This window comes from Camelus bactrianus, chromosome 20 (assembly GCF_048773025.1).
Source record: "Camelus bactrianus isolate YW-2024 breed Bactrian camel chromosome 20, ASM4877302v1, whole genome shotgun sequence".
In the NCBI taxonomy this organism is placed as follows: Eukaryota; Metazoa; Chordata; class Mammalia; order Artiodactyla; family Camelidae; genus Camelus; species Camelus bactrianus.
In genome coordinates this window covers 47,134,534-47,153,294 of record NC_133558.1, presented here as the reverse complement: position 1 = coordinate 47,153,294, position 18,761 = coordinate 47,134,534, and positions in this window count along the sequence as shown.

Genomic DNA, 18,761 nt, shown 5'->3' with positions numbered 1-18,761 from the left:
ATGTATGGAGTGGAGTTTGCAATTGAAAAAAACTTTGTGTTCCCAACAAGCTAGGTGAAGGAAGGCTTTCACACACACTTATCTCTCAGAACTGAGCATGTGGAGAGACGTTCGTTCATCTAGCACAAAGGGAACGGATAGCAGGAGAAACTTATACTCTGGTCTCTCAGTCTGTTTCCTAGTGCCGGTTTGAAGTTCCTGCAGTGTTCACTGTGAAACCGTGTTGGAGCTAGTACCTCCCCATATACATGTATGGAGTGGAGATTGCAACTGAAAAGAATCTTTGTGTTCCCAACAAGCTAGGTGAAGGAAGGCTTTCACACACACTTATCTCTCAGAACTGAGCATGTGGAGAGACGTTCGTTCATCTAGCACAAAGGGAACGGGTAGCAGGAGAAACTTATACTCTGGTCTCTCAGTCTGTTTCCTAGTGCCGGTTTGAAGTTCCTGCAGTGTTCACTGTGAAACCGATTTGGAGCTAGTAACTCCCCATATATATGTATGGAGTGGAGTTTGCAACTGAAAAGAATCTTTGTGTTCCCAACAAGCTAGGTGAAGGACGGCTTTCACACACACTTATCTCTCAGAACTGAGCATGTGGAGAGACGTTCGTTCATCTAGCAAAATTGGAACGGGTTGCAGGAGAAACTTTTACTCTGGTTTCTCAGTCTGTTTCCTAGTGCCGGTTTGAAGTTCCTGCAGTTTTCACTGTAAAACCGAGTTGGAGCTAGTACCTCCCCATATATATGTATGGAGTGGAGTTTGCAACTGAAAAGAAACTTTGTGTTCCCAACATGCTAGGTGAAGGACGGCTTTCACACACACTTATCTCTCAGAACTAAGCATGTGGAGAGACGTTCGTTCATCTAGCACAGATGGAACGGGTTTTAGGAGAAACTTTTACTCTGGTTTCTCAGTCTGTTTCCTAGTGCCGGTTTGAAGTTCCTGCATTTTTCACTGTAAAACCGAGTTGCAGCTAGTACCTCCCCATATATATGTATGGAGTGGAGTTTGCAACTGAAAAGAAACTTTGTGTTCCCAACAAGCTAGGTGAAAGACAGCTTTCACACACACTTATCTCTCAGAACTGAGCATGTGGAGAGACGTTCGTTCATCTAGCACAATGGGAACGGGTTTTAGGAGAAACTTTTACTCTGTTTTCTCAGTCTGTTTCCTAGCGCCGGTTTGAAGTTCCTGCAGTTTTCACTGTAAAACCGAGTTGGAGCTAGTACCTCCCCATATATATGTATGGAGTGGAGTTTGCAATTGAAAACAAACTTTGTGTTCCCAACATGCTAGGTGAAGGACGGCTTTCACACACACTTATCTCTCAGAACTAAGCATGTGGATAGACGTTCGTTCATCTAGCACAGATGGAACGGGTTTTAGGAGAAACTTTTACTCTGGTTTCTCAGTCTGTTTCCTAGTGCTGGTTAGAAGTTCCTGCATTTTTCACTGTAAAACCGAGTTGCAGCTAGTACCTCCCCATATATATGTATGGAGTGGAGTTTGCAACTGAAAAGAAACTTTGTGTTCCCAACAAGCTAGGTGAAGGACGGCTTTCACACACACTTATCTCTCAGAACTGAGCATGTGGAGAGACGTTCGTTCATCTAGCACAGATGGAACGGGTTGCAGGAGAAACTTATACTCTGGTTTCTCAGTCTGTTTCCTAGTGCCGGTTTGAAGTTCCTGCAGTTTTCACTGTAAAACCGAGTTGGAGCTAGTACCTCCCCATATATATGTATGGAGTGGAGTTTGCAATTGAAAAAAACTTTGTGTTCCCAACAAGCTAGGTGAAGGAAGGCTTTCACACACACTTATCTCTCAGAACTGAGCATGTGGAGAGACGTTCGTTCATCTAGCACAAAGGGAACGGATAGCAGGAGAAATTTATACTCTGGTTTCTCAGACTGATTCCTAGTGCCGGTTTGAAGTTCCTGCAGTTTTCACTGTGAAACCGAGTTGGAGCTAGTACCTCCCCTTATATATGTATGGAGAGTAATTTGCAACTGAAAAGAATCTTTGTGTTCCCAACAAGCTAGGTGAAGGACGGCTTTCACACACACATATCTCTCAGTACTGAGCATGTGGAGAGACGTTCGTTCATCTAGCACAAAGGGAACGGGTAGCAGGAGAAACTTATACTCTGGTCTCTCAGTCTGTTTCCTAGTGCCGGTTTGAAGTTCCTGCAGTGTTCACTGTGAAACCGATTTGGAGCTAGTACCTCCCCATATATATGTATGGAGTGGAGTTTGCAACTGAAAAGAATCTTTGTGTTCCCAACAAGCTAGGTGAAGGACGGCTTTCACACACACTTATCTCTCAGAACTGAGCATGTGGAGAGACGTTCGTTCATCTAGCACAATGGGAACGGGTTGCAGGAGAAACTTTTACTCTGGTTTCTCAGTCTGTTTCCTAGTGCCGGTTTGAAGTTCCTGCAGTTTTCACTGTAAAACCGAGTTGCAGCTAGTACCTCCCCATATATATGTATGGAGTGGAGTTTGCAACTGAAAAGAAACTTTGTGTTCCCAACAAGCTAGGTGAAGGACAGCTTTCACACACACTTATCTCTCAGAACTGAGCATGTGGAGAGACGTTCGTTCATCTAGCACAGATGGAACGGGTTTTAGGAGAAACTTATACTCTGGTTTCTCAGTCTGTTTCCTAGTGCCGGTTTGAATTTCCTGCAGTTTTTCACTGTGAAACTGAGTTGGAGCTAGTACCTCCCCATATATATGGATGGAGTGGAGTTTGCAACTGAAAAGAAACTTTGTTTTCCCAACAAGCTAGGTGAAGGGCGGCTTTCACACGCACTTATCTCTCAGAACTGAGTATGTGGAGAGACGTTCGTTCATTTAGCACAAAGGGAACGGGTTGCAGGAGAAACTTTTACTCTGGATTCTCAGTCTGTTTCCTAGTGCCGGTTTGAAGTTCCTGCAGTTTTCACTGTAAAACCGAGTTGCAGCTAGTACCTCCCCATATATATGTATGGAGTGGAGTTTGCAACTGAAAAGAAACTTTGTGTTCCCAACAAGCAAGGTGAAGGACGGCTTTCACACACACTTATCTCTCAGAACTGAGCATGTGGAGAGGCGTTCGTTCATCTAGCACAGTTGGAACGGGTTGCAGGAGAAACTTATACTCTGGTTTCTCAGTCTGTTTCCGAGTGCCGGTTTGAAGTTCCTGCAGTTTTCACTGTAAAACCGAGTTGGAGCTAGTATCTCCCCATATACATGTATGGAGTGGAGTTTGCAACTGAAAAGAATCTTTGTGTTCCCAACAAGCTAGGGGAAGGAAGGCTTTCACACACACTTATCTCTCAGAACTGAGCATGTGGAGAGACGTTCGTTCATCTAGCACAAAGGGAACGGGTTGTAGGAGAAACTTTTACTCTGGTTTCTCAGACTGATTCCAAGTGCTGGTTTGAAGTTCCTGCAGTTTTCACTGTGAAACCGAGTTGGAGCTAGTACCTCCCCATATATATGTATGGAGAGGAATTTGCAACTGAAAAGAATCTTTGTGTTCCCAACAAGCTAGGTGAAGGACGGCTTTCACACACACATATCTCTCAGTACTGAGCATGTGGAGAGACGTTCGTTCATCTAGCACAAAGGGAACGGGTAGCAGGAGAAACTTATACTCTGGTCTCTCAGTCTGTTTCCTAGTGCCGGTTTGAAGTTCCTGCAGTGTTCACTGTGAAACCGATTTGGAGCTAGTACCTCCCCATATATGTGTATGGAGTGGAGTTTGCAACTGAAAAGAATCTTTGTGTTCCCAACAAGCTAGGTGAAGGACGGCTTTCACACACACTTATCTCTCAGAACTGAGCATGTGGAGAGACGTTCGTTCATCTAGCACAATGGGAACGGGTTGCAGGAGAAACTTTTACTCTGGTTTCTCAGTCTGTTTCCTAGTGCCGGTTTGAAGTTCCTGCAGTTTTCACTGTAAAACCGAGTTGCAGCTAGTACCTCCCCATATATATGTATGGAGTGGAGTTTGCAACTGAAAAGAAACTTTGTGTTCCCAACAAGCTAGGTGAAGGACAGCTTTCACACACACTTATCTCTCAGAACTGAGCATGTGGAGAGACGTTCGTTCATCTAGCACAGATGGAACGGGTTTTAGGAGAAACTTATACTCTGGTTTCTCAGTCTGTTTCCTAGAGCCGGTTTGAATTTCCTGCAGTTTTTCACTGTGAAACTGAGTTGGAGCTAGTACCTCCCCATATATATGGATGGAGTGGAGTTTGCAACTGAAAAGAAACTTTGTTTTCCCAACAAGATAGGTGAAGGACGGCTTTCACACGCACTTATCTCTCAGAACTGAGTATGTGGAGAGACGTTCGTTCATTTAGCACAAAGGGAACGGGTTGCAGGAGAAACTTTTACTCTGGATTCTCAGTCTGTTTCCTAGTGCCGGTTTGAAGTTCCTGCAGTTTTCACTGTAAAACCGAGTTGCAGCTAGTACCTCCCCATATATATGTATGGAGTGGAGTTTGCAACTGAAAAGAAACTTTGTGTTCCCAACAAGCTAGGTGAAGGACGGCTTTCACACACACTTATCTCTCAGAACTGAGCATGTGGAGAGGCGTTCGTTCATCTAGCACAGATGGAACGGGTTGCAGGAGAAACTTATACTCTGGTTTCTCAGTCTGTTTCCGAGTGCCGGTTTTAAGTTCCTGCAGTTTTCACTGTAAAACCGAGTTGGAGCTAGTACCTCCCCATATATATGGATGGAGTGGAGTTTGCAATTGAAAACAAACTTTGTGTTCCCAACAAGCTAGGTGAAGGACGGCTTTCACACACACTTATCTCTCAGAACTGAGCATGTGGAGAGACGTTCGTTCATGTAGCACAAAGGTATCGGGTTGCAGGAGAAACTTTTACTCTGGTTTCTCAGTCTGTTTCCTTGTGCCGGTTTGAAGTTCCTGCAGTTTTCACTGTGAAACCGAGTTGGAGCTAGTACCTCCCCATATATATGTATGGAGTGGAGTTTGCAACTGAAAAGAAACTTTGTGTTCCCAACAAGCTAGGTGAAGGACGGCTTTCACACACACTTATCTCTCAGAACTGAGCATGTGGAGAGACGTTCGTTCATCTAGCACAAAGGGAACGGGTAGCAGGAGAAACTTTTACTCTGGTCTCTCAGTCTGTTTCCTAGTGCCGGTTTGAAGTTCCTGCAGTGTTCACTGTGAAACCGAGTTGGAGCTAGTACCTCCCCATATATATGTATGGAGTGGAGTTTGCAAGTGAAAAGAAACTTTGATTTCCCAACAAGCTAGGTGAAGGACGGCTTTCACACACACTTATCTCTCAGAACTGAGCATGTGGAGAGACGTTCGTTCATCTAGCACTGATGGAACGGGTAGCAGGAGAAACTTTTACTCTGGTCTCTCAGTCTGTTTCCTAGTGCCGGTTTGATGTTCCTGCAGTGTTCACTGTAAAACCGAGTTGGAGCTAGTACCACCCCATATATATGTATGGAGTGGAGTTTGCAATTGAAAACAAACTTTGTGTTCCCAACAAGCTAGGTGAAGGAAGGCTTTCACACACACTTATCTCTCAGAACTGAGCATGTGGAAAGACGTTCGTTCATCTAGCACAAAGGGAATGGGTGGTAGGAAAAACTTTTACTCTGGTTTCTCAGACTGATTCCTAGTCCCGGTTTGAAGTTCCTGCAGTTTTCACTGTGAAACCGAGTTGGAGCTAGTACCTCCCCATATATATGTATGGAGTGGAGTTTGCAACTGAAAAGAATCTTTGTATTCCCAAAAAGCTAGGTGAAGGACGGCTTTCACACACACTTATCTCTCAGAACTGAGCAAGTGGAGAGACGTTCGTTCATCTAGCACAAAGGGAACGGGTTTTAGGAGAAACTTTTACTCTGGTTTCTCAGTCTGTTTCCTAGTGCCGGTTTGAAGTTCCTGCAGTTTTCACTGTAAAACCGAGTTGGAGCTAGTACCTCCCCATATATATGTATGGAGTGGAGTTTGCAATTGAAAACAAACTTTGTGTTCCCAACCAGCTAGGTGAAGGAAGGCTTTCACACACACTTATCTCTCATAACTGAGCATGTGGAGAGACTTTCGTTCATCTAGCACAAAGGGAACGGGTTGTAGGAGAAACTTTTACTCTGGTTTCTCAGACTGATTCCTAGTGCTGGTTTGAAGTTCCTGCAGTTTTCACTGTGAAACCGAGTTGGAGCTAGTACCTCCCCATATATATGTATGGAGAGGAATTTGCAACTGAAAAGAATCTTTTTGTTCCCAACAAGCTAGGTGAAGGACGGCTTTCACACACACTTATCTCTCAGATCTGAGCAAGTGGAGAGACTTTCGTTCATCTGGCACAAAGGGAACGGGTTGCAGGAGAAACTTTTACTCTGGTTTCTCAGTCTGTTTCCTAGTGCCGGTTTGAAGTTCCTGCAGTTTTCACTGTAAAACCGAGTTGGAGCTAGTACCTCCCCATATATATGTATGGAGTGGAGTTTGCAACTGAAAAGAAACTTTGTGTTCCCAACAAGCTAGGTGAAGGACGGCTTTCACACACACTTATCTCTCATAACTGAGCATGTGGAGAGACGTTCGTTCATCTAGCACAAAGGGAACGGGTTGTAGGAGAAACTTTTACTCTGGTTTCTCAGAATGATTCCTAGTGCTGGTTTGAAGTTCCTGCAGTTTTCACTGTGAAACCGAGTTGGAGCTAGTACCTCCCCATATATATGTATGGAGAGGAATTTGCAACTGAAAAGAATCTTTGTGTTCCCAAGAAGCTAGGTGAAGGACGGCTTTCACACACACATATCTCTCAGAACTGAACATGTGGAGAGACGTTCGTTCATCTAGCACAAAGGGAACGTGATGCAGGAGAAACTTTTTCTCTGGTTTCTCAGTCTGTTTCCTAGTGCCGGTTTGAAGTTCCTGCAGTGTTCACTGTGAAACCGATTTGGAGCTAGTACCTCCCCATATATATGTATGGAGTGGAGTTTGCAACTGAAAAGAATCTTTGTGTTCCCAACAAGCTAGGTGAAGGACGGCTTTCACACACACTTATCTCTCAGAAATGAGCATGTGGAGAGACGTTCGTTCATCTAGCACAATGGGAACGGGTTTTAGGAGAAACTTTTACTCTGTTTTCTCAGTCTGTTTCCTAGCGCCGGTTTGAAGTTCCTGCAGTTTTCACTGTAAAACCGAGTTGGAGCTAGTACCTCCCCATATATATGTATGGAGTGGAGTTTGCAACTGAAAAGAAACTTTGTGTTCCCAACATGCTAGGTGAAGGACGGCTTTCACACACACTTATCTCTCAGAACTAAGCATGTGGAGAGACGTTCGTTCATCTAGCACAGATGGAACGGTTTTTAGGAGAAACTTTTACTCTGGTTTCTCAGTCTGTTTCCTAGTGCCGGTTAGAAGTTCCTGCATTTTTCACTGTAAAACCGAGTTGCAGCTAGTACCTCCCCATATATATGTATGGAGTGGAGTTTGCAACTGAAAAGAAACTTTGTGTTCCCAACAAGCTAGGTGAAGGACGGCTTTCACACACACTTATCTCTCAGAACTGAGCATGTGGAGAGACGTTCGTTCATCTAGCACAGATGGAACGGGTTGCAGGAGAAACTTATACTCTGGTTTCTCAGTCTGTTTCCTAGTGCCGGTTTGAAGTTCCTGCAGTTTTCACTGTAAAACCGAGTTGGAGCTAGTACCTCCCCATATATATGTATGGAGTGGAGTTTGCAATTGAAAAAAACTTTGTGTTCCCAACAAGCTAGGTGAAGGAAGGCTTTCACACACACTTATCTCTCAGAACTGAGCATGTGGAGAGACGTTCGTTCATCTAGCACAAAGGGAACGGATAGCAGGAGAAACTTATACTCTGGTCTCTCAGTCTGTTTCCTAGTGCCGGTTTGAAGTTCCTGCAGTGTTCACTGTGAAACCGTGTTGGAGCTAGTACCTCCCCATATACATGTATGGAGTGGAGATTGCAACTGAAAAGAATCTTTGTGTTCCCAACAAGCTAGGTGAAGGAAGGCTTTCACACACACTTATCTCTCAGAACTGAGCATGTGGAGAGACGTTCGTTCATCTAGCACAAAGGGAACGGGTAGCAGGAGAAACTTATACTCTGGTCTCTCAGTCTGTTTCCTAGTGCCGGTTTGAAGTTCCTGCAGTGTTCACTGTGAAACCGATTTGGAGCTAGTAACTCCCCATATATATGTATGGAGTGGAGTTTGCAACTGAAAAGAATCTTTGTGTTCCCAACAAGCTAGGTGAAGGACGGCTTTCACACACACTTATCTCTCAGAACTGAGCATGTGGAGAGACGTTCGTTCATCTAGCACAATGGGAACGGGTTGCAGGAGAAACTTTTACTCTGGTTTCTCAGTCTGTTTCCTAGTGCCGGTTTGAAGTTCCTGCAGTTTTCACTGTAAAACCGAGTTGGAGCTAGTACCTCCCCATATATATGTATGGAGTGGAGTTTGCAACTGAAAAGAAACTTTGTGTTCCCAACATGCTAGGTGAAGGACGGCTTTCACACACACTTATCTCTCAGAACTAAGCATGTGGAGAGACGTTCGTTCATCTAGCACAGATGGAACGGGTTTTAGGAGAAACTTTTACTCTGGTTTCTCAGTCTGTTTCCTAGTGCCGGTTTGAAGTTCCTGCATTTTTCACTGTAAAACCGAGTTGCAGCTAGTACCTCCCCATATATATGTATGGAGTGGAGTTTGCAACTGAAAAGAAACTTTGTGTTCCCAACAAGCTAGGTGAAAGACAGCTTTCACACACACTTATCTCTCAGAACTGAGCATGTGGAGAGACGTTCGTTCATCTAGCACAATGGGAACGGGTTTTAGGAGAAACTTTTACTCTGTTTTCTCAGTCTGTTTCCTAGCGCCGGTTTGAAGTTCCTGCAGTTTTCACTGTAAAACCGAGTTGGAGCTAGTACCTCCCCATATATATGTATGGAGTGGAGTTTGCAACTGAAAAGAAACTTTGTGTTCCCAACATTCTAGGTGAAGGACGGCTTTCACACACACTTATCTCTCAGAACTAAGCATGTGGATAGACGTTCGTTCATCTAGCACAGATGGAACGGGTTTTAGGAGAAACTTTTACTCTGGTTTCTCAGTCTGTTTCCTAGTGCCGGTTAGAAGTTCCTGCATTTTTCACTGTAAAACCGAGTTGCAGCTAGTACCTCCCCATATATATGTATGGAGTGGAGTTTGCAACTGAAAAGAAACTTTGTGTTCCCAACAAGCTAGGTGAAGGACGGCTTTCACACACACTTATCTCTCAGAACTGAGCATGTGGAGAGACGTTCGTTCATTTAGCACAGATGGAACGGGTTGCAGGAGAAACTTATACTCTGGTTTCTCAGTCTGTTTCCTAGTGCCGGTTTGAAGTTCCTGCAGTTTTCACTGTAAAACCGAGTTGGAGCTAGTACCTCCCCATATATATGTATGGAGTGGAGTTTGCAATTGAAAAAAACTTTGTGTTCCCAACAAGCTAGGTGAAGGAAGGCTTTCACACACACTTATCTCTCAGAACTGAGCATGTGGAGAGACGTTCGTTCATCTAGCACAAAGGGAACGGATAGCAGGAGAAATTTATACTCTGGTCTCTCAGTCTGTTTCCTAGTGCCGGTTTGAAGTTCCTGCAGTGTTCACTGTGAAACCGTGTTGGAGCTAGTACCTCCCCATATATATGTATGGAGTGGAGATTGCAACTGAAAAGAATCTTTGTGTTCCCAACAAGCTAGGTGAAGGAAGGCTTTCACACACACTTATCTCTCAGAACTGAGCATGTGGAGAGACGTTCGTTCATCTAGCACAAAGGGAACGGGTTGTAGGAGAAACTTTTACTCTGGTTTCTCAGACTGATTCCAAGTGCTGGTTTGAAGTTCCTGCAGTTTTCACTGTGAAACCGAGTTGGAGCTAGTACCTCCCCATATATATGTATGGAGAGGAATTTGCATCTGAAAAGAATCTTTGTGTTCCCAACAAGCTAGGTGAAGGACGGCTTTCACACACACATATCTCTCAGTCCTGAGCATGTGGAGAGACGTTCGTTCATCTAGCACAAAGGGAACGGGTAGCAGGAGAAACTTATACTCTGGTCTCTCAGTCTGTTTCCTAGTGCCGGTTTGAAGTTCCTGCAGTGTTCACTGTGAAACCGATTTGGAGCTAGTACCTCCCCATATATATGTATGGAGTGGAGTTTGCAACTGAAAAGAATCTTTGTGTTCCCAACAAGCTAGGTGAAGGACGGCTTTCACACACACTTATCTCTCAGAACTGAGCATGTGGAGAGACGTTCGTTCATCTAGCACAATGGGAACGGGTTGCAGGAGAAACTTTTACTCTGGTTTCTCAGTCTGTTTCCTAGTGCCGGTTTGAAGTTCCTGCAGTTTTCACTGTAAAACCGAGTTGGAGCTAGTACCTCCCCATATATATGTATGGAGTGGAGTTTGCAACTGAAAAGAAACTTTGTGTTCCCAACATGCTAGGTGAAGGACGGCTTTCACACACACTTATCTCTCAGAACTAAGCATGTGGAGAGACGTTCGTTCATCTAGCACAGATGGAACGGGTTTTAGGAGAAACTTTTACTCTGGTTTCTCAGTCTGTTTCCTAGTGCCGGTTTGAAGTTCCTGCATTTTTCACTGTAAAACCGAGTTGCAGCTAGTACCTCCCCATATATATGTATGGAGTGGAGTTTGCAACTGAAAAGAAACTTTGTGTTCCCAACAAGCTAGGTGAAAGACAGCTTTCACACACACTTATCTCTCAGAACTGAGCATGTGGAGAGACGTTCGTTCATCTAGCACAGATGGAACGGGTTTTAGGAGAAACTTATACTCTGGTTTCTCAGTCTGTTTCCTAGTGCCGGTTTGAATTTCCTGCAGTTTTTCACTGTGAAACTGAGTTGGAGCTAGTACCTCCCCATATATATGGATGGAGTGGAGTTTGCAACTGAAAAGAAACTTTGTTTTCCCAACAAGCTAGGTGAAGGACGGCTTTCACACGCACTTATCTCTCAGAACTGAGTATGTGGAGAGACGTTCGTTCATTTAGCACAAAGGGAACGGGTTGCAGGAGAAACTTTTACTCTGGATTCTCAGTCTGTTTCCTAGTGCCGGTTTGAAGTTCCTGCAGTTTTCACTGTAAAACCGAGTTGCAGCTAGTACCTCCCAATATATATGTATGGAGTGGAGTTTGCAACTGAAAAGAAACTTTGTGTTCCCAACAAGCTAGGTGAAGGACGGCTTTCACACACACTTATCTCTCAGAACTGAGCATGTGGAGAGGCGTTCGTTCATCTAGCACAGATGGAACGGGCTGCAGGAGAAACTTATACTCTGGTTTCTCAGTCTGTTTCCTAGTGCCGGTTTGAAGTTCCTGCAGTTTTCACTGTAAAACCGAGTTGGAGCTTGTACCTCCCCATATATATGGATGGAGTGGAGTTTGCAATTGAAAAAAACTTTGTGTTCCCAACAAGCTAGGTGAAGGAAGGCTTCACACACACTTATCTCTCAGAACTTAGCATGTGGAGAGACGTTCGTTCATCTAGCACAAAGGGAACGGATAGCAGGAGAAACTTATACTCTGGTCTCTCAGTCTGTTTCCTAGTGCCGGTTTGAAGTTCCTGCAGTGTTCACTGTGAAACCGTGTTGGAGCTAGTACCTCCCCATATACATGTATGGAGTGGAGATTGCAACTGAAAAGAATCTTTGTGTTCCCAACAAGCTAGGTGAAGGAAGGCTTTCACACACACTTATCTCTCAGAACTGAGCATGTGGAGAGACGTTCGTTCATCTAGCACAAAAGGAACGGGTTGTAGGAGAAACTTTTACTCTGGTTTCTCAGTCTGTTTCCTAGTGCCGGTTTGAAGTTCCTGAAGTTTTCACTGTAAAACCGAGTTGGAGCTAGTACCTCCCCATATATATGTATGGAGTAGATTTTGCAATTGAAAACAAACTTTGTGTTCCCAACCAGCTAGGTGAAGGAAGGCTTTCACACACACTTATCTCTCATAACTGAGCATGTGGAGAGACTTTCGTTCATCTAGCACAAAGGGAACGGGTTGTAGGAGAAACTTTTACTCTGGTTTCTCAGACTGATTCCTAGTGCTGGTTTGAAGTTCCTGCAGTTTTCACTGTGAAACCGAGTTGGAGCTAGTACCTCCCCATATATATGTATGGAGAGGAATTTGCAACTGAAAAGAATCTTTGTGTTCCCAACAAGCTAGGTGAAGGACGGCTTTCACACACACTTATCTCTCAGATCTGAGCAAGTGGAGAGACTTTCGTTCATCTGGCACAAAGGGAACGGGTTGCAGGAGAAACTTTTACTCTGGTTTCTCAGTCTGTTTCCTAGTGCCGGTTTGAAGTTCCTGCAGTTTTCACTGTAAAACCGAGTTGGAGCTAGTACCTCCCCATATATATGTATGGAGTGGAGTTTGCAACTGAAAAGAAACTTTGTGTTCCCAACAAGCTAGGTGAAGGACGGCTTTCACACACACTTATCTCTCATAACTGAGCATGTGGAGAGACGTTCGTTCATCTAGCACAAAGGGAACGGGTTGTAGGAGAAACTTTTACTCTGGTTTCTCAGAATGATTCCTAGTGCTGGTTTGAAGTTCCTGCAGTTTTCACTGTGAAACCGAGTTGGAGCTAGTACCTCCCCATATATATGTATGGAGAGGAATTTGCAACTGAAAAGAATCTTTGTGTTCCCAAGAAGCTAGGTGAAGGACGGCTTTCACACACACATATCTCTCAGAACTGAACATGTGGAGAGACGTTCGTTCATCTAGCACAAAGGGAACGTGATGCAGGAGAAACTTTTTCTCTGGTTTCTCAGTCTGTTTCCTAGTGCCGGTTTGAAGTTCCTGCAGTGTTCACTGTGAAACCGATTTGGAGCTAGTACCTCCCCATATATATGTATGGAGTGGAGTTTGCAACTGAAAAGAATCTTTGTGTTCCCAACAAGCTAGGTGAAGGACGGCTTTCACACACACTTATCTCTCAGAAATGAGCATGTGGAGAGACGTTCGTTCATCTAGCACAATGGGAACGGGTTTTAGGAGAAACTTTTACTCTGTTTTCTCAGTCTGTTTCCTAGCGCCGGTTTGAAGTTCCTGCAGTTTTCACTGTAAAACCGAGTTGGAGCTAGTACCTCCCCATATATATGTATGGAGTGGAGTTTGCAACTGAAAAGAAACTTTGTGTTCCCAACATGCTAGGTGAAGGACGGCTTTCACACACACTTATCTCTCAGAACTAAGCATGTGGAGAGACGTTCGTTCATCTAGCACAGATGGAACGGTTTTTAGGAGAAACTTTTACTCTGGTTTCTCAGTCTGTTTCCTAGTGCCGGTTAGAAGTTCCTGCATTTTTCACTGTAAAACCGAGTTGCAGCTAGTACCTCCCCATATATATGTATGGAGTGGAGTTTGCAACTGAAAAGAAACTTTGTGTTCCCAACAAGCTAGGTGAAGGACGGCTTTCACACACACTTATCTCTCAGAACTGAGCATGTGGAGAGACGTTCGTTCATCTAGCACAGATGGAACGGGTTGCAGGAGAAACTTATACTCTGGTTTCTCAGTCTGTTTCCTAGTGCCGGTTTGAAGTTCCTGCAGTTTTCACTGTAAAACCGAGTTGGAGCTAGTACCTCCCCATATATATGTATGGAGTGGAGTTTGCAATTGAAAAAAACTTTGTGTTCCCAACAAGCTAGGTGAAGGAAGGCTTTCACACACACTTATCTCTCAGAACTGAGCATGTGGAGAGACGTTCGTTCATCTAGCACAAAGGGAACGGATAGCAGGAGAAACTTATACTCTGGTCTCTCAGTCTGTTTCCTAGTGCCGGTTTGAAGTTCCTGCAGTGTTCACTGTGAAACCGTGTTGGAGCTAGTACCTCCCCATATACATGTATGGAGTGGAGATTGCAACTGAAAAGAATCTTTGTGTTCCCAACAAGCTAGGTGAAGGAAGGCTTTCACACACACTTATCTCTCAGAACTGAGCATGTGGAGAGACGTTCGTTCATCTAGCACAAAGGGAACGGGTAGCAGGAGAAACTTATACTCTGGTCTCTCAGTCTGTTTCCTAGTGCCGGTTTGAAGTTCCTGCAGTGTTCACTGTGAAACCGATTTGGAGCTAGTAACTCCCCATATATATGTATGGAGTGGAGTTTGCAACTGAAAAGAATCTTTGTGTTCCCAACAAGCTAGGTGAAGGACGGCTTTCACACACACTTATCTCTCAGAACTGAGCATGTGGAGAGACGTTCGTTCATCTAGCACAATGGGAACGGGTTGCAGGAGAAACTTTTACTCTGGTTTCTCAGTCTGTTTCCTAGTGCCGGTTTGAAGTTCCTGCAGTTTTCACTGTAAAACCGAGTTGGAGCTAGTACCTCCCCATATATATGTATGGAGTGGAGTTTGCAACTGAAAAGAAACTTTGTGTTCCCAACATGCTAGGTGAAGGACGGCTTTCACACACACTTATCTCTCAGAACTAAGCATGTGGAGAGACGTTCGTTCATCTAGCACAGATGGAACGGGTTTTAGGAGAAACTTTTACTCTGGTTTCTCAGTCTGTTTCCTAGTGCCGGTTTGAAGTTCCTGCATTTTTCACTGTAAAACCGAGTTGCAGCTAGTACCTCCCCATATATATGTATGGAGTGGAGTTTGCAACTGAAAAGAAACTTTGTGTTCCCAACAAGCTAGGTGAAAGACAGCTTTCACACACACTTATCTCTCAGAACTGAGCATGTGGAGAGACGTTCGTTCATCTAGCACAATGGGAACGGGTTTTAGGAGAAACTTTTACTCTGTTTTCTCAGTCTGTTTCCTAGCGCCGGTTTGAAGTTCCTGCAGTTTTCACTGTAAAACCGAGTTGGAGCTAGTACCTCCCCATATATATGTATGGAGTGGAGTTTGCAACTGAAAAGAAACTTTGTGTTCCCAACATGCTAGGTGAAGGACGGCTTTCACACACACTTATCTCTCAGAACTAAGCATGTGGATAGACGTTCGTTCATCTAGCACAGATGGAACGGGTTTTAGGAGAAACTTTTACTCTGGTTTCTCAGTCTGTTTCCTAGTGCCGGTTAGAAGTTCCTGCATTTTTCACTGTAAAACCGAGTTGCAGCTAGTACCTCCCCATATATATGTATGGAGTGGAGTTTGCAACTGAAAAGAAACTTTGTGTTCCCAACAAGCTAGGTGAAGGACGGCTTTCACACACACTTATCTCTCAGAACTGAGCATGTGGAGAGACGTTCGTTCATCTAGCACAGATGGAACGGGTTGCAGGAGAAACTTATACTCTGGTTTCTCAGTCTGTTTCCTAGTGCCGGTTTGAAGTTCCTGCAGTTTTCACTGTAAAACCGAGTTGGAGCTAGTACCTCCCCATATATATGTATGGAGTGGAGTTTGCAATTGAAAAAAACTTTGTGTTCCCAACAAGCTAGGTGAAGGAAGGCTTTCACACACACTTATCTCTCAGAACTGAGCATGTGGAGAGACGTTCGTTCATCTAGCACAAAGGGAACGGATAGCAGGAGAAATTTATACTCTGGTCTCTCAGTCTGTTTCCTAGTGCCGGTTTGAAGTTCCTGCAGTGTTCACTGTGAAACCGTGTTGGAGCTAGTACCTCCCCATATACATGTATGGAGTGGAGATTGCAACTGAAAAGAATCTTTGTGTTCCCAACAAGCTAGGTGAAGGAAGGCTTTCACACACACTTATCTCTCAGAACTGAGCATGTGGAGAGACGTTCGTTCATCTAGCACAAAGGGAACGGGTTGTAGGAGAAACTTTTACTCTGGTTTCTCAGACTGATTCCAAGTGCTGGTTTGAAGTTCCTGCAGTTTTCACTGTGAAACCGAGTTGGAGCTAGTACCTCCCCATATATATGTATGGAGAGGAATTTGCATCTGAAAAGAATCTTTGTGTTCCCAACAAGCTAGGTGAAGGACGGCTTTCACACACACATATCTCTCAGTCCTGAGCATGTGGAGAGACGTTCGTTCATCTAGCACAAAGGGAACGGGTAGCAGGAGAAACTTATACTCTGGTCTCTCAGTCTGTTTCCTAGTGCCGGTTTGAAGTTCCTGCAGTGTTCACTGTGAAACCGATTTGGAGCTAGTACCTCCCCATATATATGTATGGAGTGGAGTTTGCAACTGAAAAGAATCTTTGTGTTCCCAACAAGCTAGGTGAAGGACGGCTTTCACACACACTTATCTCTCAGAACTGAGCATGTGGAGAGACGTTCGTTCATCTAGCACAATGGGAACGGGTTGCAGGAGAAACTTTTACTCTGGTTTCTCAGTCTGTTTCCTAGTGCCGGTTTGAAGTTCCTGCAGTTTTCACTGTAAAACCGAGTTGGAGCTAGTACCTCCCCATATATATGTATGGAGTGGAGTTTGCAACTGAAAAGAAACTTTGTGTTCCCAACATGCTAGGTGAAGGACGGCTTTCACACACACTTATCTCTCAGAACTAAGCATGTGGAGAGACGTTCGTTCATCTAGCACAGATGGAACGGGTTTTAGGAGAAACTTTTACTCTGGTTTCTCAGTCTGTTTCCTAGTGCCGGTTTGAAGTTCCTGCATTTTTCACTGTAAAACCGAGTTGCAGCTAGTACCTCCCCATATATATGTATGGAGTGGAGTTTGCAACTGAAAAGAAACTTTGTGTTCCCAACAAGCTAGGTGAAAGACAGCTTTCACACACACTTATCTCTCAGAACTGAGCATGTGGAGAGACGTTCGTTCATCTAGCACAGATGGAACGGGTTTTAGGAGAAACTTATACTCTGGTTTCTCAGTCTGTTTCCTAGTGCCGGTTTGAATTTCCTGCAGTTTTTCACTGTGAAACTGAGTTGGAGCTAGTACCTCCCCATATATATGGATGGAGTGGAGTTTGCAACTGAAAAGAAACTTTGTTTTCCCAACAAGCTAGGTGAAGGACGGCTTTCACACGCACTTATCTCTCAGAACTGAGTATGTGGAGAGACGTTCGTTCATTTAGCACAAAGGGAACGGGTTGCAGGAGAAACTTTTACTCTGGATTCTCAGTCTGTTTCCTAGTGCCGGTTTGAAGTTCCTGCAGTTTTCACTGTAAAACCGAGTTGCAGCTAGTACCTCCCAATATATATGTATGGAGTGGAGTTTGCAACTGAAAAGAAACTTTGTGTTCCCAACAAGCTAGGTGAAGGACGGCTTTCACACACACTTATCTCTCAGAACTGAGCATGTGGAGAGGCGTTCGTTCATCTAGCACAGATGGAACGGGCTGCAGGAGAAACTTATACTCTGGTTTCTCAGTCTGTTTCCTAGTGCCGGTTTGAAGTTCCTGCAGTTTTCACTGTAAAACCGAGTTGGAGCTTGTACCTCCCCATATATATGGATGGAGTGGAGTTTGCAATTGAAAAAAACTTTGTGTTCCCAACAAGCTAGGTGAAGGAAGGCTTTCACACACACTTATCTCTCAGAACTTAGCATGTGGAGAGACGTTCGTTCATCTAGCACAAAGGGAACGGATAGCAGGAGAAACTTATACTCTGGTCTCTCAGTCTGTTTCCTAGTGCCGGTTTGAAGTTCCTGCAGTGTTCACTGTGAAACCGTGTTGGAGCTAGTACCTCCCCATATACATGTATGGAGTGGAGATTGCAACTGAAAAGAATCTTTGTGTTCCCAACAAGCTAGGTGAAGGAAGGCTTTCACACACACTTATCTCTCAGAACTGAGCATGTGGAGAGACGTTCGTTCATCTAGCACAAAGGGAACGGGTTGTAGGAGAAACTTTTACTCTGGTTTCTCAGACTGATTCCAAGTGCTGGTTTGAAGTTCCTGCAGTTTTCACTGTGAAACCGAGTTGGAGCTAGTACCTCCCCATATATATGTATGGAGAGGAATTTGCAACTGAAAAGAATCTTTGTGTTCCCAACAAGCTAGGTGAAGGACGGCTTTCACACACACATATCTCTCAGTACTGAGCATGTGGAGAGACGTTCGTTCATCTAGCACAAAGGGAACGGGTAGCAGGAGAAACTTATACTCTGGTCTCTCAGTCTGTTTCCTAGTGCCGGTTTGAAGTTCCTGCAGTGTTCACTGTGAAACCGATTTGGAGCTAGTACCTCCCCATATATATGTATGGAGTGGAGTTTGCAACTGAAAAGAATCTTTGTGTTCCCAACAAGCTAGGTGAAGGACGGCTTTCACACACACTTATCTCTCAGAACTGAGCATGTGGAGAGACGTTCGTTCATCTAGCACAATGGGAACGGGTTGCAGGAGAAACTTTTACTCTGGTTTCTCAGTCTGTTTCCTAGTGCCGGTTTGAAGTTCCTGCAGTTTTCACTGTAAAACCGAGTTGGAGCTAGTACCTCCCCATATATATGTATGGAGTGGAGTTTGCAACTGAAAAGAAACTTTGTGTTCCCAACATGCTAGGTGAAGGACGGCTTTCACACACACTTATCTCTCAGAACTAAGCATGTGGAGAGACGTTCGTTCATCTAGCACAGATGGAACGGGTTTTAGGAGAAACTTTTACTCTGGTTTCTCAGTCTGTTTCCTAGTGCCGGTTTGAAGTTCCTGCATTTTTCACTGTAAAACCGAGTTGCAGCTAGTACCTCCCCATATATATGTATGGAGTGGAGTTTGCAACTGAAAAGAAACTTTGTGTTCCCAACAAGCTAGGTGAAAGACAGCTTTCACACACACTTATCTCTCAGA